Genomic DNA, 24,422 nt, shown 5'->3' with positions numbered 1-24,422 from the left:
ATTATGCAACACCAGAAAGCGAATATCCTCCTGATGTGCAGGAGCCATGCACATGGTCAGCTGGGTCCAGTACTGAGGCTTATTCTTGGCCAAAGGCGTGGCATCAATTCCTCTCAATGGAATAGGACACTGCAAGGGCTCCAAGAAAAACCCACAACGCCTAGCATACTCCAAGTCCATCAAATTCAGGGCTGCGCCTGAATCCACAAATGCCATGACAGAATAAGATGACAAAGAGCAGATCAAAGTAACGGACAAAAGAAATTTTGACTGTACCGTACCAATGGTGGCAGACCTAGCGAACCGCTTAGTGCACTTAGGACAATCGGAGATAGCATGAGTGGAATCACCACAGTAGAAACACAGCCCATTCTGACGTCTGTGTTCTTGCCGTTCAACTCTGGTCAAAGTCCTATCGCACTGCATAGGCTCAGGTTTATGCTCGGATAATACCGCCAAATGGTGCACAGATTTACGTTCACGCAAGCGTCGACCGATCTGAATGGCCAAAGACATAGACTCATTCAGACCAGCAGGCATGGGAAATCCCACCATGACATCCTTAAGGGCTTCAGAGAGACCCTTTCTGAAAATAGCTGCCAGCGCACCTTCATTCCATTGAGTGAGCACGGACCACTTTCTAAACTTCTGACAATAAATCTCTATCTCATCCTGACCCTGACACAGAGCCAGCAAATTTTTCTCTGCCTGATCCACCGAATTAGGTTCATCGTACAGCAATCCGAGCGCCAGGAAAAACGCATCAATATTACATAATGCAGGATCTCTTGGCGCAAGGGAAAATGCCCAGTCTTGAGGGTCGCCACGTAATAAAGAAATAATGATCCTAACTTGTTGAACTGGGTCACCAGAGGAGCGAGGCTTCAAAGCCAGAAACAGTTTACAATTATTTTTGAAACTCAGAAATTTAGCTCTATCTCCAGAAAACAAATCAGGAATAGGAATTCTTGGTTCTAACATAGAATTCTGAACCACAAAGTCTTGAATATTTTGTACTCTTGCAGTGAGATGATCCACACATGAAGACAGACCTTTAATGTCCATCACTACACCTGTGTCCTGAACCACCCAAATGTCTAGGGGAAAAAAAAGGCAAAACACAGTGCAAAGAAAAAAAAATGGTCTCAGAACTTCTTTTTTCCCTCTATTGAGAAGCATTAGTACTTAGGGCCTCCAGTACTGTTATGATTAGGTAATTCAGAACCACAATGGACCTTGAAGTTCAGAGCACACAAAGTGACCTGATAATAACCAAAAGACATAGGACGAGCTCTGAGACGTGGGAACTCTGCTGACCACAATCCCTAATCCTATCCAACCACACTAGAGGCAGCCGTGGATTGCGCCTAACGCTCCCTATGCAACTCGGCACAGCCTGAGAAACTAGCTAGGCCTAAGATAGAAAAATAAGCCTACCTTGCCTCAGAGAAATACCCCAAAGGAAAAGGCAGCCCCCCACATATAATGACTGTGAGTAGTGATGAAAATACAAACGCAGAGATGAAATAGATTTAGCAAAGTGAGGCCCAACTTACTGAACAGACCGAAGATAGGAAAGATAACTTTGCGGTCAACACAAAACCCTACAAACATCCACGCAGAGGGGCAAAAAGACCCTCCGCACCGACTAAAGGTAAGGAGGTGCTCCCTCTGCATCCCAGAGCTTCCAGCAAGCAAGAAAAACCAATTAAACAAGCTGGACAGAAAAAATAGCAAACAAAAATAACACAAGCAAAACTTAGCTTATGAAGAGCAGACAGGCCACAGGAACGATCCAGGAGGAAGCAAGACCAACACTAGAACATTGACTGGAGGCCAGGAGCAAAGCACTAGGTGGAGTTAAATAGAGCAGCACCTAACGACTTCACCACATCACCTGAGGAAGGAAACTCAGAAGCCGCAGTACCACTTGTGACCACAGGAGGGAGCTCTGCCACAGAATTCACAACACATACCCCAGCAGAATTTTTGCTTTCTTGGCCTTTTTTCAGAGAATATGAATGATAACACCAAAACTTTTTCTCCACTCATGGTTAGTGGTTGGGTGAAGCCATTTATTGTCAAACTACTGTGTTTTCTCTTTTTAAATCATAATGACAACCCAAAACATCCAAATAACCCAAAAGTTCACAAACCCAATTTATTAATACCGTGTATTGCCCCATCAGACAGCCCAGGAATTTACAGGAACTGGAGGCTTTTTGCCAAGAAGAGTGGGCAGCTTTACCATCTGACAAAATAAAGAACCTCATCCACAACTCCCACAAAAGACTTCAAGCTGTCATTGATATTAGAGGGGCAATACACAGTATTAAGGAATGGGGTATGGGAACTTTAGGGTTATTTGGATGATTTGGGTTGTCATTATGATTTAAAAAGAGAAAACACAGTAGTTTGACAGTAAATGGCTTCACCCAACTACTAACCATGAAAAAGTTTGGTGTTATCATAGATATTCTCTGACAAAAGGCCAAGAAAGCAAAAATTATTTTTTTGAGCAGAACTGTATATACTACACCGAAACAAATCTGCACAGACCTGTACTCAAAGCCCATCCATCTGCAGTAAATTGCAAATGTATCGAGCTCAAAAAGTGGCAGGAACTGGAGAAAGCTATAAACAATGGTAGATGCAATAGATAATGCACAGTGATATTATAAATAATTTATGTGACTGAATATATGGTGGGAGATCTGATAAAACACTATTGGGTTATATTGACGATATATTACGCTCAATATTTCATATAAAAAAAGTTAAAAAAGCAATACTCAATAACACCTACCCATAAACCAAAACTAACCACGATTTGCAGTTCCTCATAATAAATAATCTGCAGCTATGCACATATTTTTTTTTGCCAAATTGACCCAAACGGTACAGCAGGGTTAGAGGAAACATGTCTTGTCCTATGACGCTGTTAACCGGCAGAAGCAGTGTTAATCTGCAGGCTGATAGCGTTATGAAGAAGTCCAGCTGCAAAACTGGCAGTTCAGCAGCTGGGAGCCACCGTTTTTGAGTCAAACAGGCAGGCTCAAAGCAATTACAGTCACCTCTCATGAAGCTGATTGTGGTGGCTGTAACCATGCCCAGGTACTGACTGACAGCCAGCTCTGTTCTGATGCACTGCAGAGTGATCTGTGTCATGATCCCAATGGCAGGGAATCACAAAAGGACAAGCACAAAAAAGAAAACAAACTCTAGGGTGATGGAAACTGAGCTGACCGCGATCCTGAACCTCAACACACAACTAGCTGTAGCCGGGGAACGTGCCTACGATGATTCTAGACATCTCGCGCCAGCCGAAGAACTAACTTTCCCTATTAGAAGAAACACAGACCTCTCATGCCTCCAGAGAAACACCCCACAGAAATAGCAGCCCCCCACATGTAATGACGGTGAAATGAGAGGAAAGCACATACGTAGTTATGAAAACAGATTCAGCAAAATGAGGCCCGCTAAAGCTAGATAGCAGAGGATACAAAAGTGAACTGCGCGGTCAGCGAAAAACCCTACAAAAAACCCATCCTGAAATTACTTGAACTCATGTTCCAACTCATGGAACATGAGGAGTAATATCAGCCCACTAGAGCAACCAGCAAAAAGGAATCACATATCTGCAAGCTGGACTAAGACAAAAATTAAGCAAAACGTGGAACAGGAAAATCAAAAACTTAGCTTGTCCTGAAGAATACAGAAGCGGGAAGCAGAGGTAACAAGACACACTGATTACATTGATAGCCGGCGAGGAAATGACAAGAAAGCCAGGTTAAATAGGAAACTCCCATATCCTGATAGAACAGGTGGACACCAGAGACCGCAGAGAACACAAGTCACCCAGTACCATCTGTAACCACCAGAGGGAGCCCAAAAACAGAATCCACAACAGTACTCCCCCCTTGAGGAGGGGTCACCGAACCCTCACGAGAACCACCAGGGTGACCAGGATGAGCCCTATGAAATGCACGGACCAAATCAGCAGCATGAACATCAGAGGCAACCACCCAAGAATTATCCTCCTGACCATAACCCTTCCACTTGACCAAATATTGGAGTTTCCGTCTGGAAACACGAGAATCCAAGATCTTCTCCACAACATACTCCAATTCTCCCTCCACCAGCACCGGAGCAGGAGGCTCAAGCGAAGGAACAACAGGTACCTCATACTTCCGCAACAACGACCGATGGAACACATTATGAATAGCAAACGATGCCGGGAGATCCAAACGAAACGACACAGGGTTAAGAATTTCCAAGATCCTATAGGGACCGATGAACCGAGGCTTAAACTTAGGAGAAGAGACCTTCATAGGAACAAAACGAGAAGACAACCACACCAAGTCCCCAACACGAAGTCGAGGACCCACGCGGCGACGGCGATTAGCAAACTGCTGAGCCCTCTCCTGGGACAACTTCAAATTGTCCACCACATGACTCCAAATCTGATGCAACCTATCCACCACCATGTCCACTCCAGGACAATCAGAAGGCTCCACCTGACCAGAGGAAAAACGAGGATGAAACCCCGAATTACAAAAGAAAGGAGAAACCAAGGTAGCAGAACTAGCCCGATTATTAAGGGCAAATTCGGCAAGCGGCAAAAAGGTAACCCAGTCATCTTGATCAGCAGAAACAAAACACCTTAAATAAGTTTCCAAGGTCTGATTAGTTCGTTCCGTCTGGCCATTCGTCTGAGGATGGAATGCAGACGAAAAGGACAAATCAATGCCCATCTTAGCACAGAACGTCCGCCAAAATCTAGACACAAACTGGGATCCCTTGTCAGAAACGATGTTCTCCGGAATCCCATGCAAACAAACCACGTTCTGAAAAAACAGAGGGACCAACTCAGAGGAGGAAGGCAACTTAGGCAAGGGTACCAGATGAACCATCTTAGAAAAGCGGTCACACACAACCCAGATGACGGACATTTTTTGAGAGACAGGGAGATCCGAAATAAAGTCCATGGAAATGTGCGTCCAAGGCCTCTTCGGAATAGGCAAAGGTGACAACAATCCACTGGCCCGAGAACAGCAAGGCTTAGCCCGAGCGCAAACTTCACAAGACTGCACAAAAGAACGCACATCCCTCGACAAGGAAGGCCACCAAAAAGACCTGGCCACCAAGTCTCTAGTACCAAATATTCCAGGATGACCTGCCAACGCAGATGAATGGACCTCGGAGATGACTCTACTGGTCCAATTATCCAGAACAAACAGTCTTTCAGGCGGACAACGATCAGGTTTATCCGCCTGAAACTCCTGCAAAGCACGTCGCAAGTCTGGGGAGACAGCCGACAAAATCACCCCATCCCTAGGGATACCAGTGGGCTCAGAATTTCCAGGGGAGTCAGGCACAAAACTCCTAGAAAGAGCATCCGCCTTCACATTCTTTGAACCTGGCAGGTATGAAACCACAAAATCGAAACGAGAAAAAAACAGTGACCAACGAGCCTGTCTAGGATTCAGACGCTTGGCAGACTCAAGGTAAATCAGATTTTTGTGATCAGTCAAGACCACCACACGATGTCTAGCACCCTCAAGCCAATGACGCCACTCCTCAAATGCCCACTTCATGGCCAAAAGCTCCCGATTACCAACATCATAATTCCGCTCAGTGGGCGAAAACTTTCTAGAAAAGAACGCACATGGCTTCATCACTGAGCAATCGGAGCTTCTCTGTGACAAAACCGCCCCCGCTCCAATCTCGGAAGCATCAACCTCAACCTGAAAAGGAAGCGAAACATCTGGCTGACACAACACAGGAGCAGAAGAAAACCGGCGTTTAAGTTCCTGAAAGGCCTCCACAGCCGCAGGAGACCAATCAGCAACATCAGCACCCTTCTTAGTCAAATCCGTCAAAGGCTTAACAACACTAGAAAAATTAGTTATGAAACGACGATAAAAATTAGCAAAGCCCAAGAACTTCTGTAGACTCTTAAGAGATGTAGGCTGCGTCCAGTCACAAATAGCCTGAACCTTGACGGGATCCATCTCAATAGTAGAAGGGGAAAAAATATACCCCAAAAAAGAAATCTTCTGGACTCCAAAGAGACACTTTGAACCTTTTACAAACAAAGAATTGGCCCGCAGGACCTGAAACACCTTCCTGACCTGCTGAACATGGGACTCCCAGTCATCCGAAAAAACCAAAACATCATCCAAATACACAATCATAAATTTATCCAGATATTCACGGAAAATATCGTGCATAAAGGACTGGAAGACAGAAGGAGCATTAGAAAGTCCAAAAGGCATCACCAAATACTCAAAATGGCCCTCAGGCGTATTAAATGCGGTTTTCCACTCATCACCCTGCTTTATCCGCACAAGATTATACGCACCCCGAAGATCAATCTTAGTGAACCATTTAGCCCCCTTAATGCGAGCGAACAAATCAGTCAACAATGGCAAAGGATACTGATATTTAACTGTAATCTTATTCAAAAGACGGTAATCTATACAAGGCCTCAAGGAACCATCTTTTTTGGCCACAAAAAAAAAACCTGCTCCCAAAGGGGACGAAGATGGACGGATATGTCCCTTTTCCAAGGACTCCTTAACATAATCCCGCATAGCAGTATGCTCTGGCACTGACAGATTGAACAAACAACCTTTAGGAAATTTACTGCCAGGAATCAAATCTATAGCACAATCGCAATCCCTGTGAGGAGGAAGCGAATTGAGCTTAGGCTCCTCAAAAACATCCCGATAATCAGACAAAAATACCGGAACCTCAGAAGGAGTAGATGAAGCGATAGAAATCGGAGGTGCATCATCATGAACCCCCTGACATCCCCAGCTTAACACAGACATCGTTTTCCAGTCCAAGACTGGGTTATGAGTTTGTAACCATGGCAGACCAAGCACTAAGACATCATGTAAATTATACAGTACCAGGAAGCGAATCACCTCCTGATGAACGGGAGTCATACGCATGGTCACTTGTGTCCAGTACTGAGGTTTATTCATAGCCAAAGGTGTAGAGTCAATTCCTTTCAAAGGAATAGGGACTTCCAGAGGCTCCAGACTAAACCCACAGCGGTTGGCAAATGACCAATCCATAAGACTCAGGGCAGCACCTGAATCCACATAGGCATCGACGGAAATGGCTGATAATGAACAAATTAGAGTCACAGACAGAATGAACTTAGACTGTAAAGTACTAATGGCAACAGACTTATCAACCATTTTTGTGCGTTTAGAGCATGCTGATATAACATGAGCTGAATCACCATAATAAAAACACAACCCATTTTTCCGCCTATAGTTTTGCCGTTCACTTCTGGACTGAATTCTATCACATTGCATTGTCTCAGGTGCCTGTTCAGAAGACACCGCCAAATGGTGCACAGGTTTGCGCTCCCGTAAACGCCGATCAATCTGAATAGCCATAGTCATAGACTCATTCAGACCTGTAGGCGCAGGGAACCCCATCATGACATCTTTAATGGCCTCAGAAAGGCCATCTCTGAATCTTGCAGCCAGGGCGCACTCATTCCACTGAGTAAGCACCGACCATTTCCGAAATTTCTGACAATATATTTCTGCTTCATCTTGCCCCTGAGAGAGAGCCAATAAAGCTTTTTCAGCCTGAATCTCTAGGTTAGGTTCCTCATAGAGCAAACCCAATGCCAGAAAAAACGCATCCACATTGAGCAACGCAGGATCCCCTGGTGCCAATGCAAATGCCCAATTCTGAGGGTCACCCCGCAGGAAAGATATAACAATCTTGACTTGCTGAGCAGGGTCTCCAGAAGAGCGAGATTTCAAAGAAAGAAACAACTTGCAATTGTTCCTAAAATTCAGAAAACTAGATCTATCTCCAGAAAAAAACTCTGGGATAGGAATTCTAGGTTCAGACATAGGAGCATGTACAACAAAATCTTGTATATTTTGAACCTTAGCAACAAGATTATTCAGGCTGGAAGCCAAACTCTGGACGTCCATGATAAACAGCTGAGGTCAGAGCCATTCAAGGATTAAGAGGAGGTAAGACGCAGCCAGGCTGCAATTAAGGCTATGCAGCAAACTCTGAGGGAAAAAAAAAAAAAAAAACTTCCTCAGACTACTTTTCCTCCTACTTCAGCCAATACGATTACCACTTTTTGGCCGGCTATACTGTCATGATCCCAATGGCAGGGAATCACAAAAGGACAAGCACAAAAAAGAAAACAAACTCTAGGGTGATGGAAACTGAGCTGACCGCGATCCTGAACCGACCGCGATCCTGAACCTCAACACACAACTAGCTGTAGCCGGGGAACGTGCCTACGATGATTCTAGACGTCTCGCGCCAGCCGAAGAACTAACTTTCCCTATTAGAAGAAACACAGACCTCTCTTGCCTCCAGAGAAACACCCCACAGAAATAGCAGCCCCCCACATGTAATGACGGTGAAATGAGAGTAAAGCACATACGTAGTTATGAAAACAGATTCAGCAAAATGAGGCCCGCTAAAGCTAGATAGCAGAGGATACAAAAGTGAACTGCGCGGTCAGCGAAAAACCCTACAAAAAAACCATCCTGAAATTACTTGAACTCATGTTCCAACTCATGGAACATGAGGAGTAATATCAGCCCACTAGAGCAACCAGCAAAAAGGAATCACATATCTGCAAGCTGGACTAAGACAAAAATTAAGCAAAACGTGGAACAGGAAAATCAAAAACTTAGCTTGTCCTGAAGAATACAGAAGCGGGAAGCAGAGGTAACAAGACACACTGATTACATTGATAGCCGGCGAGGAAATGACAAGAAAGCCAGGTTAAATAGGAAACTCCCATATCCTGATAGAACAGGTGGACACCAGAGACCGCAGAGAACACAAGTCACCCAGTACCATCTGCAACCACCAGAGGAAGCCCAAAACCAGAATCCACAACAGATCTGTCAAACAGCATTGACAGTAGTTGTTCCGGGCATGCCTGGATTGCTAACAATCGGCTCTTTACTGATACACTGCATAGACTGCTATCAGTCAGCATTGACTGTAATTGCTCAGGCCACAGCTGCATGACTGAAAGCCAGTGACTCCCAGGAGAAATTAAATAAATTTTCTCCAGGGTACCTCACTTTCAGTATTGTGGTCAGGCACCTTCATAGTGCAACTAACCTGAAGATTAACCCTTTATCTGTAGGTTTATAGGGTTATCAGACATGATAGGTTCCCTTTAAACATTGCCCTGTAATATTCAGCACCATCAAATAATGTTTGATGAAAAATCAACAAATCATATACCGTATATACTAGATTATAAGCCGAGATTTTCATCCCATTTTTTTAGGCTGAAAGTGCCCCTCTAAGCTTATACTCAAGTCATTGTCCCAGGGGGTCGGCGGGGGAGGGGGAGTGGCGGCTGTCAAATCTTACTCACCTGCTCCTGGCGCATCTCTGCATGTCCCTGCTTTTCCAATGGTCTCTGGGCGCTGGCAGCTCTTCCTGTGTTCAGCGGTCATGTGGTATCGCTCATTAAAGTAATGAATATGGACACGACTCCACTGAACACAGGAACAAGCTACCGGCGCCAGAGACCATCGCATCGGAGAAGCTGCCAGGGACCGCGATGGGAGGGTGAGTATGACGGGGAGGGTGAGCATTGCGATATTCACCTGTCCCCGTTCCACCGCCGGGCTCCGTCTTCCGCGTCCTCTGGCTGTGACGTTCAGGTCAGAGGGTGCGATGACATGGTTAGTGTGCGCCCTATGCCTGAACAGTCAGAGAACCAGAATACACAGCGGCACGTGGTGGTGGAACAGGGACAGGTGAATATCACAAGTGCCGGTGTCCCCGCCTGTTCAGGACTAGAGGTGAGTACGTAATTTTTTTTAATCGCAGCAGCATATGGGGCATAATATTTTATGGAGCACCTTATGGGGCCATAATCAACCTTTATGCTGCATTGTAAAGGGCAAATGTTTCTATGGAGCATCTTATTGGGCCATAATCAACCTTTGTGCAGCATTATATGGGGCATATTTTAGAATGAAGCATCTTATGGGGCCCATCATAAACTTTATCGAGCATTATATGGGGTGTATTTTGTATGGAGCATTATATGGGGCTCCTGATTCAATATGGATATTCAAAAACATTTAACCTCCTGATGTCTCAATTAATTTTACTTTTATTGGTATCTATTTTTATTTTTGAAATTTACCAGTAGCTGTTTTCCCTATTTGTTGTGCAAAATGAGGGGTCTTTGCTTATACTCGGGTCGGCTTATACTCGAGAATATATGGTACTTTGTAAATATGGATTGAAAAACCTGAAACACTCATTTTAATTATTTACCTGATGACATTAGCAAAATGAACAAAATATAATCTTAATTTGCCTCGTAAAAATCGAAAGACTTTCAGGCTTGATGTATGTACTGTTCATATAGAAAAACAAACAGGACTTCTACGTATGTGTGTAGAGAAATACTTTATATTAATGTAATTTGTCATGATTACAAATGTCTTTCTTCATGAAAGAAAGCAGATTTCTGTGTTCCCTATAAACCTATGAAGCTTGTCATTAATATATTTTGCAGTAACAATTACTGCTGCCAGCTCATAACCACCCATGTGAATGATCCTTAATAGATAATGTTAGAACACCATCTTATGCGTTGCTCTAGTCAGGATGCTCACTACTTTCAGAAATCATGTAATTGCTAGAGATTATAGGGTTCACCTCAAAGAGAATTTATTATATGCAATTAAATTGAAGATTAAATCAATTCTGTTATTCCCAATAGAATTGTGCTGTGGAACATTTTTTTTTTCATAATGAATCCATTGGTTCACGGTTCACGGAAAGAATGAACTCAATTTTCTTCACTGCTCACCAAGTAAAAATACAAAATGCTGTGTTATAGTAAAATTGTTTACAGAGATTGCAGACATATTAAAACCATAGGTGAGAAAATATCTTTTTTTTTGCTGCTGTGGTGCTCTACAGTACATAAAGATTACAGGTCATTTTGATAATCAAAAAATTCATTCAATGGAAAGTAAGACTTGTAAGCAATCTTTAAGTCTTAAACTGTGAGGATTAATATTATTTAAAGAATGATATTGCTTCCATGTATTGAAAACTTCTGTTATTCACTTTTTCTTACAAATAGTAATTCTATCCTAAGAGCTTGAGGAATTGCTCCATGGAACGATAAGCATTTCGTCAACCATGCGATGACTCCAAGATGTTACAGAGGCAACTGATGAAATGTGACATGCTTTTTCCTCGATGAAATTCTAGTTTTTGTGTTTAATTTTTAATTAAATTGTATTTTTATAACCTTGATGAAAACATAATATTTCAGCCAAAATATATTCAGAAATGTAGAAAAAGATAAAAGTTTCACAAGGGTTCAAATGATGCTTCATTGCAGATAAAATGATTAAGATAGTGGACCTTGTAAATGCAGGAGGCTACATTTTTTTCATATTCTGTTAACCCATTATCTACCAAAGTCCTTTTTTTGGGACGCCTAATCTTTAGCTTCTAGCAACTAAGATTTTATAATTTTTATAATTAGGTCCAATTTTTTGTGTTGTGTTTGTAAAATGAATGTTTACAAAATAGGAAATCATGTCATTGTCATTATTAATTGAATATTGGGATGCCCTTTTCTGAAAAATCCGTACTTGAAAAAATGTTGCAAATTATGTTTCTGATTCATTAGGACCCAAATAATTAAAAATCTGTCATTAAAAAAAAAATGAAAATTGCTAATTTGGCAAGTAATGGGTTAATATGAAAATGAGCTGCCATTTTCAGAAAGAATATCTTATTTTATTTCTGCATTTCACATTATGCAATTACTGTACAATTTGAAAAGTTTGGACACCAATGTTTATACAATATTTTTCCATGATTGTATTGGAAAGTGTATTTAGGAAATTCAGACTAAGACAGCAAAACCATGAAGGAGAGGAGGAAACCGGCATCAAATTCCTTGATGCTGCCACTTAGTTTCACCTCACAAGACACTGGAAAAACACCAGTCAAAAGGGAACTCGGGTGCACACCTGAAAAAAAGATGAACATATGTCCAAAATGAGAAAAGAAAGGTGGCACTCACCATCCATGTAAAACATTCCTTATTTCAAATTCTTAAATCATTGCAGCGAGAGAATGACCTGGACATTTAATAGACATTGACTAGTGATGAGCGAGTATACTCGTTGCTCGGGTTTTCCCGAGCACGATCGGGTGACCTCCGAGTATTTGTTATTGCTCGGAGATATAGTTTTCATTGCCTCAGTTGCATGATTTACGGCTTCCAGATAAGCTGAATACATGTGGGAATTCCCTAACAAACAGGCATTCCTCACATGTATTCAGCATATCTGGAAGCCGTAAATCATGCAACTGAGACGATGAAAACTGTATCTCCGAGCAATAACAAATACTCGGAGGTCACCCAAGCGTGCTCTGGAAAACCCGAGCAACGAGTACACTTGCTCATCACTAACATTGACCGAATCATGCTGCCTGCGCGTCAAAGGGTCCAGTGCTTAGAGGGAAATGACGGAGATCCTCCTTAAAATGTGACGCACTTAGTTAGTGACGAGAAACAATCCCTATGTTAAAATCATACATTCAACAGAAATTAATAAAAAGAATGTCCTCTCAAACTTATCATTAAAGCCAACGGTACCACTTTTCTTTTCTCATTTTGGACAAAACCATGAAAAATTACACATGGAGACAAGAAGTAAAGAAAAACACGGGAAACAAACTAGTAACCTGTTGTGAATTTTGTGGCAGAGCTCCCTCCTGTGGTCACAAGTGGTACTTCGCCTGATTCTCTCTGTGAGCTTCCGTTGGTGGAGGAGAGTGGTACTGCGGCTTCTGAGTTTCCTTCCTCAGGTGATGTGGTGAAGTCGTTAGGTGCTGCTCTATTTAACTCCACCTAGTGCTTTGATCCTGGCCTCCAGTCAATGTTCTAGTATTGGACCTGTTTCCTCCTGGATCGTTCCTGTGGCCTGCTGCTCTTCATAGCTAAGTTCCGCTTTGCTATTTGTTTGCTGTTTTTTTTCTGTCCAGCTTGCTTATTTGTTTTTTATTGCTTGCTGGAAGCTCTGGGACGCAGAGGGTGTACCTCCGTGCCGTTAGTTCGGTACGGAGGGTCTTTTTGCCCCCTTTGCGTGGTTGTTTGTAGGGTTTTGTGTTGACCGCAAAGTTACCTTTCCTATCCTCGCTCTGTTCAGAAAGTCGGGCCTCACTTTGCTAAATCTATTTCATCTCTACGTTTGTCTTTTCATCTTAACTCACAGTCATTATATGTGGGGGCTGCCTTTTCCTTTGGGGTATTTCTCTGAGGCAAGGTAGGCTTATTTTCTATCTTCAGGCTAGCTAGTTTCTCAGGCTGTGCCGAGTTGCATAGGGAGCGTTAGGCGCAATCCACGGCTGCCTCTAGTGTGGTTGGAGAGGATTAGGGATTGCGGTCAGCAGAGTTCCCACGTCTCAGAGCTCGTTCTATGTTTTTGGGTTATTGTCAGGTCACTGTATGTGCTCTAGTTAAGTAAAACGGGCAGCACACTGCAGCGCCAAAACATGCAAACTTGAAAACACGAAATTTGAACTGCATTACTGCACTAGAAATATGAAAAATGAGAGCTTTTAGCGCATAAAATTGGCCATATTTATGTGTACCTCGTAGCCACTTTACGGCATCTCTCTTATATGAGGTCCTACGCTTGACCTACCTCGCTGAGAATAAACGTCTCCATCTGAATGGGTACATGTGAAACCTCTTCTTGGACTCAAATTCTCTCTTTCTGTGGAGGGGTATTGGACGTACTATAATTAAAACACCTGTGGCTAGGAGGGGGGAGTGCACGATCAGAATGCTAAAGAATACATTTCAAAAACCTGACCTGCACATCCAAACATAGACTGAGTGTGAACAGGTGCTGAACCCAGAGTCGCCAACTCGTATATAGTTAAGTAAAAAGGGCAGCACACTGCAGCGCCAAAACATGCAAACTTGAAAACACGAAATTTGAACTGCATTACTGCACTAGAAATATGAAAAATGAGAGCTTTTAGCGCATAAAAATGGCCATATTTATGTGTACCTCGTAGCCACTTTACGGCATCTCTCTTATACGAGGTCCTACGCTTGACCTACCTCGCTGAGAATAAATGTCTCCATCTGAATGGGTACATGTGAAACCTCTTCTTGGACTCAAATTCTCTCTTTCTGTGGAGGGGTATTGGACCTACTATAATTAAAACACCTGTGGCTAGGAGGCGGGGAGTGCACGATCAGAAGGCTAAAGAATACATTTCAAAAACCTGACCTGCACATCCAAACATAGACTGAGTGTGAACAGGTGCTGAACCCAGAGTCGCCAACTCGTATATAGTTAAGTAAAAAGGGCAGCACACTGCAGCGCCAAAACATGCAAACTTGAAAACACGAAATTTGAACTGCATTACTGCACTAGAAATATGAAAAATGAGAGCTTTTAGCGCATAAAAATCACAGATATTAAGTAATGTGTGTATGTGATCTAATTAATGCTCTGTCAGCAGGTTATATAACATTCACGTGAACTCTGATATTACAACGTGTCCACTCCGCTAATAAAAAATGAAGTCATACTTAGGGAAAAACATGATCATAAAAGCTAATGAATATTAATAAAAATCCTCCCAAAAGAAGGAGGACTTGGGGGTTTGACCACAGATTTGAATTGATAATCTATAAAATCATGTGCCTCCCGATGAATAAAACAGATTTGCTACTAGTGAATGTGTTGTCAACCACGAGTGGTTCTTCTCCATGCATGTAAAATATCTCACAGAGATACAATTTTGGTCACAGACAATTCAGAGTCACACCTTAATGTGGCAGATTCAACAATGACAATTTATTGCACATAGTTATTGCTACTTTTTTATATTCTTTTGATACTGCATTATTTACTGGGTGTACATTGCACCTTTCTTCTTTTCTGGATACTATTTTATATAACTTTTGGAGTAGTTTTTATTAATAACTATCTCAGCAGTGGTTATTATGCTGGTCATAGGTTGCATCCCAGTGCTAATTTTTGGTGTTGGAAACAGGTTCTGGCGAAATTCTAAATGTTTTTATTTGTCTTGTTTAGATTTTTGTGTTTGCTACCTAATAAAGATTTACATTTTTTAAATTTAAGAAATGCAACTGATCTTTTGTACATGTCTTTTCTTCCTTTTTAATATAACTTTTTATATGCACTGTAATTTGCTCTGCAGTATCTATCTACAGTAGCTATCTACAGTATCTATCTATCCATCTATCTATCTATATCTACCTCATATGTATCTACAGTTGTGCTCAAAAGTTTACATACCCAGGCAGAATTTGTGCTTTCTTGGCCTTTTTTCAGAGAATATGAATGATAACACCAAAACTTTTTCTCAACTCATGGTTAGTGGTTGGGTGAAGCCATTTATTGTCAAACTACTGTCTTTTCTCTATTTTGAATCATAACGACAACCCAAAACATCCAAATGACTCTGATCAAAAGTTCACAAACCCCATTTCTTAATATCGTGTATTGCCCCCTCTAACATCAATGACAGCTTGAAGTCTTTTGTGGTAGTTGTGGATGAGGTTCTTTATTTTCTCAGATGGTAAAGCTGCCCACTCTTCTAGGCAAAAATTCCTCCAGTTCCTGTAAATTCCTGGGCTGTCTAGCATGAACTGCGTGCTTGAAATCTCCCCAGAGTGGCTCAATGATATTGAGGTCAGGAGACTGAGATGACCACTTCAGAACCTTCACTTTGTTCCGCTGTAGCTACTGAAAGGTCAACTTGTCCTTGAGTTTTGGATCTTTGTCATGTTGGAATGTCCAAGTACATCCCATGCACAGCTTCTGGGCTGATGACTGCAAAATTGCCTCCAATATTTTGCTGATAATGCACTGAATTCATCTTTCCTTCAACTTTGACCAAGTTTCCTGTTACCTTTGTAGCTTACACATCCCCAAAAGATCAGCGATCCACCTCCGTACTTTACAGTAGGAATAGTATTCCTTTCATCATAGGTCTTGTTGACCTCTCTCCAAATGTAACGTTTATGGTTGTGGTTAAAAAGTTCAATTTTGGTCTCATCACTCCAAATTACCTTGCTCCAGGAGTTTTGAGGCTTATCTCTATGTTGCTTTGCGAATTGTAGTCGAGATACTTTGTGGCATTTGCGCAGTAATGGCTTTCTTTTGTCAACTAGACCTTGCAGCCCATTTTTCTTCAAGTCCCTCCTTATTGAAACGGCCACACTCCTAGTTTTCAAAGAGTGTTGTATTTCAGCTGATGCTATTTGTGGGTTTTTCTTTGCATCCTGAACAATTTTCCTGGCAGTTGTCGACAACATTTTTGTTGGTCTACCTGACCGTGGTTTTGTTTTTACAGAGCCCTTGATTTTCTATTTGTTAATCACAGTTTGAACGCTGCTGACTGGCATTATCAATTCCTTGGATATCTTTTTGTATCCCTTTCCTGTTTTACTGTATACAGTTCAACTACCTTTTCCCATAGATAAGTTGATAATTCTTTTTCTTTCCCCATGACTCACTATCCAGAAATGTCAGTGGCTGGATGAAAGATACAAGAGTCTGTCTAGATCCCAAAAACTCACACAGCTTTTATGCACACACTATGATTACAAGCAAATAGGTCACAGTTGAGGATGTTAACTTTAATAGCCATTCAAACCCATTTGTGTCAACTTCTGTGAATATTATCAGGCCAAAATCACCAGGGTATATGAACTTTAGGTCAGGTTCATGTGAATGTTTTGGGTTGTCATTATGATTTAAAAAGAGAAAGCCCTGTAGTTTGACAATAAATGTCTTCACCTAACCATGACTGGAGAAAAATTTGTTCCAATGTTTGATTTGTCATCTCAGTCTGAACATTGGTTTCAGGGTGATAAGCAGATGAAAATGACAAGTCAATCCCTAGTTTATGGCAAAAAACTCTCCAATATTTAGAGACAAATTGTACTCCCCTATCAGACACAATGTTCAAAGGAATCCCATGTAAGCTTACAATATGTGAAATAAACAATCTGGAGAGTGCCTATGCATTAGCTAATCCTGACAAAGGAACAAAATGAGCTTGTTTGCTTAATCGATCAACTACAATCCAAATAGCAGTCTTCCCATCATAGAGGGGCAAATCTGTAATGAAATCCATGGACAAATGAGTCCATGGTCTTTCTGGAATGGGCAATGGAGCTAATTCCTCAGCCGGCCGGCTATGACTGACTTTAGCACATGCACAGACTTCACAAGCAGATACAAAATCTTTAATGCCATTATGCATGGTTATCCACCAAAATAGTCTAGCAATGGCTTTCCTTGTGGCAGTAACCCCAGGATGACCACTTAGAACGGAATCATGAAATTCCTGTAACACCCGCAATCTTAGGTACACAGGCAGAAATAATTTGGACCCTGAGGAAGTGGAAGAAGCCAACGACTGGGCTTTACGAATCTCCTCTTCCAGCTCTGAGGTTACCATAGACACCACAACACCCTGATAAATAATGGAGGATGGAGGTTCTTGAGGAGAAATGGAATCTAAACTACGAGATAAAGCATCAGCTTTCACATTCTTAGACCCCAGCCTGAATTTACTAGGAAAGTTAAACCAAGAGAAAAATAGGGAACATCTGGTCTGTTTTGGAGTTAACCCTTTAGCCGATTCAATGTAAGCTAAATTCTTGTGATCCGAGATCACCGTAACTAGATGAACCGCTCCCTCCAAAAAATTCCACCATTCCTCAAAGGCTAATTTGACAGCAAGTAGCGTCCGATTCCCAACATCATAATTTCTCTCCGCTGGTGAAAATATTTTAGAAAGAAAAGCATATGGACGCAGGTTAGTCAGAATTTTGGGCCCCTGCGATAAGACTGCCCCCATTCTGATCTCTGAAGCATCCACCTCCACAATGAACGGTTCTTGGAGATCAGGTTGAATCAGAATAGGTGCGGAAATAAAACACTCTTTCAATCTTTCAAAAGCCCTGATAGCACCCGGCGACCAAACCTTGAGATTCGCCCCATTACGTGTAAGGTCAGTAAGTGGTTTAGCGATCTGTGAAAACCCCTTGATAAATTTTCTATAATAATTGGCGAATCCCAGAAAATGCTGCACAGCCTTAAGATCACGAGGTTGAACCAAATCAATTATGGCCTGCACCTTCCCAGGGTCCATCTTAAACATTCCTGCTGACATGATATACCCCAAAAAGAGATTTCTTACACAGAAAAAGCACATTTCTCTAATTTAGCAAACAGAGAATTCTCCCTCAATCTTTGCAACACAACACGGACATGTTCCTCGTAAGTGTCCAAGTCTGGTGAGAAAATTAGAATGTCATCGAGGTAAATTACAACAAATCTTCCAATTCAATCAGAGGAAATATCATTCATAAAATTAAAAAAAAACACAGCAGGTGCATTAGATAATCCGAAAGGCATGACAAGGTTTTCAAACAGACCCTCAGATGTTAAAAACACCATTTTCCACTCATCACCCTTCCAGATGAATATCAAATTGTAAGCCTCTCTAAGATCAAGTTTAGAAAACACCCTGGCCCCCAGAAGCTGATAATATAGGTCAGGAATGAGTGGAAGTGGGTAAGTATTTTTAACCGTGATCTTATTTAGCTCTCAGAAATCAAGGCAAGGATGGAGATCCCCATCTTTCTCTTTAATAAAGAAAAATCCAGCAGCTATAAGGGAGGAAGAATGAAGGAGATGACCCTTCCGTAATTTTTCACTAACATATTCTTTTATTGTGGCCCGTTCAGACCCCGACAAATTGTTAAGGTGAGCTTTTGGCAACTTGGCGCTAGGAATAAGATCAGTAGAGCAATCATAGAGACGGTGAGGAGGTAGTATCTAGACCTTTTTTCCCAGAACTTCAGGTACCCCAGAAGACCCTCCAGACTAGCGCAGCATATTTGTACATTTTTTAGACATTTCTTGTAACAATTGGGGGCCCATTTCACAATCGCTTTCTGACACCAATCAGTAACTGGATTGTAAATCTGCACACATGGAAACCCCAATACCAATCCAGCAGATAAATTATCCAACACAAAACAGGAGATGGATTCAGAGTGGAGTACTCCCAATTGAAGAGGGAAATCGACCTTTACTCTCTTGAATAAAGTGTGAGCTAACAGTGTCTTGTCAAGAACGATGATTTGAATGGGTCTTTCTAAACTAACTGTCCCAGAAGAAGACGCAGGAAAACATACTCAGATGGGAGGTAAGAACATTTCTAAAACAATCCACAGCGAGGAGATTGGAACAAAACAAAATCCTCTAAACTGCATGCTCGCAAACGCCAGAAGCCTGACAAACAAGATGGAAGAACTAGAAGCAGAAATATCTACAGGTAACTTTGACATAGTGGGAATAACCGAGACATGGTTAGATGAAAGCTATGACTGGGCAGTTAACTTACAGGGTTACAGTCTGTTTAGAAAGGATCGTAAAATCGGAGAGGAGGAGGGGTTTGTCTCTATGTAAAGTCTTGTCTAAAGTCCACTTTAAGGGAGGATATTAGCGAAGGAAATGAGGATGTCGAGTCCATATGGGTCGAAATTCATGGAGGGAAAAATGGTAACAAAATTCTCATTGGGGTCTGTTACAAACCCCCAAATATAACAGAAACCATGGAAAGTCTACTTCTAAAGCAGATAGATGAAGCTGCAACCCATAATGAGGTCCTGGTTATGGGGGACTTTAACTACCCGGATATTAACTGGGAAACAGAAACCTGTGAAACCCATAAAGGCAACAGGTTTCTGCTAATAACCAAGAAAAATGATCTTTCACAATTGGTGCAGAATCCAACCAGAGGAGCAGCACTTTTAGACCTAATACTATCTAATAGACCTGACAGAATAACAAATCTGCAGGTGGTTGGGCATCTAGGAAATAGCGACCACAATATTGTGCAGTTTCACCTGTCTTTCACTAGGGGGACTTGTCAGGGAGTCACAAAAACACTGAACTTTAGGAAGGCAAAGTTTGACCAGCTTAGAGATGCCCTTAATCTGGTAGACTGGGACAATATCCTCAGAAATAAGAATACAGATAATAAATGGGAAATGTTTAAGAACATCCTAAATAGGCAGTGTAAGCGGTTTATACCTTGTGGGAATAAAAGGACTAGAAATAGGAAAAACCCAATGTGGCTAAACAAAGAAGTAAGACAGGCAATTAACAGTAAATAGAAAGCATTTGCACTGCTACAGCAAGATGGCACCATTGAAGCTCTAAAAAACTATAGGGAGAAAAATACTTTATCTAAAAAACTAATTAAAGCTGCCAAAAAGGAAACAGAGAAGCACATTGCTAAGGAGAGTAAAACTAATCCCAAACTGTTCTTCAACTATATCAATAGTAAAAGAATAAAAACTGAAAATGTAGGCCCCTTAAAAAATAGTGAGGAAAGAATGGTTGTAGATGACGAGGAAAAAGCTAACATATTAAACACCTTCTTCTCCACGGTATTCACGGTGGAAAATGAAATGCTAGGTGAAATCCCAAGAAACAATGAAAACCCTATATTAAGGGTCACCAATCTAACCCAAGAAGAGGTGCGAAACCGGCTAAATAAGATTAAAATAGATAAATCTCCGGGTCCGGATGGCATACACCCACGAGTACTAAGAGAACTAAGTAATGTAATAGATAAACCATTATTTCTTATTTTTAGGGACTCTATAGCGACAGGGTCTGTTCCGCAGGACTGGCGCATAGCAAATGTGGTGCCAATATTCAAAAAGGGCTCTAAAAGTGAACCTGGAAATTATAGGCCAGTAAGTCTAACCTCTATTGTTGGTAAAATATTTGAAGGGTTTCTGAGGGATGTTATTCTGGATTATCTCAATGAGAATAACTGTTTAACTCCATATCAGCATGGGTTTATGAGAAATCGCTCCTGTCAAACCAATCTAATCAGTTTTTATGAAGAGGTAAGCTATAGGCTGGACCACGGTGAGTCATTGGACATGGTATATCTCGATTTTTCCAAAGCGTTTGATACCGTGCCGCACAAGAGGTTGGTACACAAAATGAGAATGCTTGGTCTGGGGGAAAATGTGTGTAAATGGGTTAGTAACTGGCTTAGTGATAGAAAGCAGAGGGTGGTTATAAATGGTATAGTCTCTAACTGGGTCGCTGTGACCAGTGGGGTACCGCAGGGGTCAGTATTGGGACCTGTTCTCTTCAACATATTCATTAATGATCTGGTAGAAGGTTTACACAGTAAAATATCGATATTTGCAGATGATACAAAACTATGTAAAGTAGTTAATACAAGAGAAGATAGTATTCTGCTACAGATGGATCTGGATAAGTTGGAAACTTGGGCTGAAAGGTGGCAGATGAGGTTTAACAATGATAAATGTAAGGTTATACACATGGGAAGAAGGAATCAATATCACCATTACACACTGAATGGGAAACCACTGGGTAAATCTGACAGGGAGAAGGACTTGAGGATCCTAGTTAATGATAAACTTACCTGGAGCAGCCAGTGCCAGGCAGCAGCTGCCAAGGCAAACAGGATCATGGGGTGCATTAAAAGAGGTCTGGATACACATGATGAGAGCATTATACTGCCTCTGTACAAATCCCTAGTTAGACCGCACATGGAGTACTGTGTCCAGTTTTGGGCACCGGTACTCAGGAAGGATATAATGGAACTAGAGAGAGTACAAAGGAGGGCAACAAAATTAATAAAGGGGATGGGAGAACTACAATACCCAGATAGATTAGTGAAATTAGGATTATTTATTCTAGAAAAAAGACGACTGAGGGGCGATCTAATAACCATGTATAAGTATATAAGGGGACAATACAAATATCTCGCTGAGGATTTGTTTATACCAAGGAAGATGACGGGCACAAGGGGGCATTCTTTGCGTCTGGAGGAGAGAAGGTTTTTCCACCAACATAGAAGAGGATTCTTTACTGTTAGGGCAGTGAGAATCTGGAATTGCTTGCCTGAGGAGGTGGTGATGGCGAACTCAGTCGAGGGGTTCAAGAGAGGCCTGGATGTCTTCCTGGAGCAGAACAATATTGTATCATACAATTATTAGGTTCTGTAGAAGGACGTAGATCTGGGGATTTATTATGATGGAATGTAGGCTGAACTGGATGGACAAATGTCTTTTTTCGGCCTTACTAACTATGTTACTATGTTACTATGTAACCCTAACTTCAGAACCAGTCCCGAATCAATAAAGTTAGCAGCAAATCCATAGTAAATAAACGCCAATATTGATAACACTTGGTTCTCAAAGGAAATGATCATATTTAACTTTATCAGAGGAAGGAAAAGGTACCTGGGAGTCTGTGTGACCTCTTTGGCTTTCACCCAGACTCACACGTTCTCCAGATGGTTTGAGGACATGTTTTGAAATTCTTAAAAAAATGTCCAGAGAGACAACAGTATAGACAGAGTCCAAGATCTTTTCTCTGTCTTCTCTCTGCAGCGCAAAGACTGGCAACTCTAACCTCGGGTAAACAGACCTGCTCTGCGGAAATATACCATGCAGCCTGCTGTTCACCATGTCTCTCACAGATTCTGCAGTCCATTCGTATGGCCTGAGTCATTGCCTCCATCAGAGAACAAGGGGCATCATGGAGGACCGGAGCATCCTTGAGTGTCTCAGAAAGGCCTCTGTAAAACTGCCATCTGAGAGCAGCTTCATTCCATAGAACTTCGGTGGACTACTGCCGGAACTCAGTACAGTAGTCCTCAGCTGTGTGACCCCCTGTGCCAGGTTCATGATCTTAGCCTCAGCGACCTGTATTCTGTTGGGTTTGTCATATATCAGACCTAAACTTTCAAAAAAGGAATCAACAGAAAACCTTTCTGGGGCTTGTGGGGACAAATAAAATGCCAAGGTCTGAGGACCCCCTCGCAGTAGGGACATTATTATTCCCACCCGCTGGAACTCCTCCCCTGATGACCGGGGACGCAGGGTAAAAAATAACTTACATCTCTCCCTGAATACCCTAAACTGGTGTTTTTCTCCCAAAAATTTATCAGGGAGGAATATCACAGGTTCTGGAGTGGGGGGCTATGGGGGTTTTTCATCAAATTTGACCCTGTAACTGATATTGTGATGACCCCAGGCTCTGGCAATCCTTTGAGTCATCTGCATCAAATTCGCCACCTGGTCACACAGCGTGTAAATAGGATCCATACTGGCGAAAAAGAAAAATGTCTCTGCCAGACGTAATGTGACGCTAGTCACTTCTCGCTGCCAAGCCGTGAGTCAGAGTAGTCAAGGAGTAAAAGGACAGAAGCCAGGAGGGTATGTCATAAACAAAAGGAAGAGACAAAAGCATAGTCAGGTTACGTTCTGAAGTCAGAGTACTGGGGGGATAATGGATCAGAGCTGAAGGGGTTTAACAGGCGGATGTTCAGAATGAAGTCCAAGGTCAGGCACCAGATCAAGCAAATAGAACTCAAGGCACAGGAAATCACAGCGCAAACCTCACAAACTGAATGTACGTCTTGCAGAGTTCTGGGAGTCAAAGCTCAGTTATGAAGCATAGCAATTAATTGGAATAATGAACACATGGAGACAGCCGATGCCTCACAGTCTCAGATTGGATAGTTGAGCTGTCAATCAACACACTGACAGACAGCTCAGTACGCCCCTGTACCAGAATGGATAGCTAAGCTGTCAAAGTACTGACAGCTTCAGCACACCCCTTTACCAGATTGAATGGCTGTTCTGTCGGTAGCTGCATCTCAGACATGCTGAGGGGAGGGACCGTGACACATACAAGTTGTAATGCAATTTCTCCTGTTTCCCTAGTGAAGATGCAACATTTGGGGATAGAATAAGAATTTTGTGGAGAAAATGTGATTTTATTATTTTAACGGCTCAATGTCATAAACTTCTGTGTGCTCACCACATATCTAAATACATTCCTTGAGGGGTCTAGTTTCCAAAATGGTGTCACTTGTGGGAGGTTTCCACTTTTTAGGCACATCAGGGGCTCTGAAAATGGGACATGATGTCCGTTAATGATTCCAGGAAATTTTACATTCAAAAAATCAAGTGACGCTCTTTCCCTTTCGAGCCCTGCCGTGCAACCAAACAGTAGTTTTTTCCCTTATGTTGGGTATCAGCATACATAGGAGGAATTGCACAACAAATTCTATGGTGCAATTTCTCCTGTTACCCTTATGAAAATGCAACATTTGGGGCTATTTGTGTGGAAATTGTGATTTTTTAAATGTTTACAGCTCATCGTTATAAACATCTGTAAAGCATCTAAGGATTCAGTGTGCTCAACACTCATCTAGATCAGTTCCCTGAGGGGTTTAGTTTCCAAAATGGCATCACTTATCGGGGATTTTCACATCAG

Source organism: Ranitomeya imitator, chromosome 1 (genome assembly GCF_032444005.1).
Source record: "Ranitomeya imitator isolate aRanImi1 chromosome 1, aRanImi1.pri, whole genome shotgun sequence".
NCBI classification, from domain to species: domain Eukaryota; kingdom Metazoa; phylum Chordata; class Amphibia; order Anura; family Dendrobatidae; genus Ranitomeya; species Ranitomeya imitator.
The sequence above is the reverse complement of the archived record's forward strand: the minus strand, read 5'-3'. Positions refer to the sequence as shown.